The following is a 2,500-nucleotide window of genomic DNA, read 5'->3' as shown; positions in this document are numbered from 1 at the left end:
ACCTAATCTGAGTACAAAACACACACACACACACACACACACATCTTACCATTAAAAAAATAGGGTTCCTTTACAATGTCAGAAGGAGGAAGGCACTAAGGCACCGCCTTCCGCCCCTCGACGCCCTCGCGGTGCCCCCTCCTTCTGACAGGAACTTCCTACAGACCAGGTATGAAGGATGCCTGAGTGGACATACAAAACTCACAAGTTCCTGGCTCTCACGGCTCCTATGCAGAGGGTTAGTCGAAGACGGAGGGGCATCGCGAGGGGCGTCGGGGGACGGGGGACTGTGCCTCACTGCCCTCCCCTTCTCCAAGAAACCCGTCTTCAACAGAGTCGAGAGAGCCGGGAACTTGTGAGGTGTGCATGTCCTGGTGAGCCTCCACCTTTTATAGGTGGGTGCAGCCTCGACTGTACAGAGACAGACCAGACCAGCTGCACCACACAGACACTTCAAACCTAATCTGAGTACAAAACACACATACATACATACATACATACACACAGACACAGACACACACACACACATACACACACACACACATACATCTCACCATTAAAAAAAATAGGGTTCCTTTACAATGTCAGAAGGAGGAAGGCACTAAGGCACCGCCTTCCGCCCCTCGACGCCCTCGCGGTGCCCCCTCCTTCTGACAGGAACTTCCTACAGACCAGGTATGAAGGATGCCTGAGTGGACATACAAAACTCACAAGTTCCTGGCTCTCACGGCTCCTATGCAGAGGGTTAGTCGAAGACGGAGGGGCATCGCGAGGGGCGTCGGGGGACGGGGGACTGTGCCTCACTGCCCTCCCCTTCTCCAAGAAACCCGTCTTCAACAGAGTCGAGAGAGCCGGGAACTTGTGAGGTGTGCATGTCCTGGTGAGCCTCCACCTTTTATAGGTGGGTGCAGCCTCGACTGTACAGAGACAGACCAGACCAGCTGCACCACACAGACACTTCAAACCTAATCTGAGGACAAAAAACACATACATACATACATACACACAGACACATACACACACACACACACAGACACAAACATCTTACCATTAAAAAAATAGGGTTCCTTTACAATGTCAGAAGGAGGAAGGCACTCAGGCACCGCCTTCCGCCCCTCGACGCCCTCGCGGTGCCCCCTCCTTCTGACAGGAACTTCCTACAGACCAGGTATGAAGGATGCCTGAGTGGACATACAAAACTCACAAGTTCCTGGCTCTCACGGCTCCTATGCAGAGGGTTAGTCGAAGACGGAGGGGCATCGCGAGGGGCGTCGGGGGACGGGGGACTGTGCCTCACTGCCCTCCCCTTCTCCAAGAAACCCGTCTTCAACAGAGTCGAGAGAGCCGGGAACTTGTGAGGTGTGCATGTCCTGGTGAGCCTCCACCTTTTATAGGTGGGTGCAGCCTCGACTGTACAGAGACAGACCAGACCAGCTGCACCACACAGACACTTCAAACCTAATCTGAGTACAAAACACACACACACACACACACACACACACACACACACACACACACACACATCTTACCATTAAAAAAATAGGGTTCCTTTACAATGTCAGAAGGAGGAAGGCACTAAGGCACCGCCTTCCGCCCCTCGACGCCCTCGCGGTGCCCCCTCCTTCTGACAGGAACTTCCTACAGACCAGGTATGAAGGATGCCTGAGTGGACATACAAAACTCACAAGTTCCTGGCTCTCACGGCTCCTATGCAGAGGGTTAGTCGAAGACGGAGGGGCATGGCGAGGGGCGTCGGGGGACGGGGGACTGTGCCTCACTGCCCTCCCCTTCTCCAAGAAACCCGTCTTCAACCGAGTCGAGAGAGCCGGGAACTTGTGAGGTGTGCATGTCCTGGTGAGCCTCCACCTTTTATAGGTGGGTGCAGCCTCGACTGTACAGAGACAGACCAGACCAGCTGCACCACACAGACACTTCAAACCTAATCTGAGTACAAAACACACACACACACACACACACACACACATCTTACCATTAAAAAAATAGGGTTCCTTTACAATGTCAGAAGGAGGAAGGCACTAAGGCACCGCCTTCCGCCCCTCGACGCCCTCGCGGTGCCCCCTCCTTCTGACAGGAACTTCCTACAGACCAGGTATGAAGGATGCCCGAGTGGACATACAAAACTCACAAGTTCCTGGCTCTCACGGCTCCTATGCAGAGGGTTAGTCGAAGACGGAGGGGCATCGCGAGGGGCGTCGGGGGACGGGGGACTGTGCCTCACTGCCCTCCCCTTCTCCAAGAAACCCGTCTTCAACAGAGTCGAGAGAGCCGGGAACTTGTGAGGTGTGCATGTCCTGGTGAGCCTCCACCTTTTATAGGTGGGTGCAGCCTCGACTGTACAGAGACAGACCAGACCAGCTGCACCACACAGACACTTCAAACCTAATCTGAGTACAAAACACACATACATACATACATACATACACACAGACACAGACACACACATACACACACACACACATACATCTCACCATTAAAAAAA

The sequence above is a fragment of the Copadichromis virginalis genome, linkage group LG20 (assembly GCF_057382275.1).
Source record: "Copadichromis virginalis isolate Kocher_CV1m ecotype Utaka linkage group LG20, C_Virginalis_male_GT1.1, whole genome shotgun sequence".
NCBI classification, from domain to species: domain Eukaryota; kingdom Metazoa; phylum Chordata; class Actinopteri; order Cichliformes; family Cichlidae; genus Copadichromis; species Copadichromis virginalis.
Note: the sequence above shows the minus strand (reverse complement) of the source record.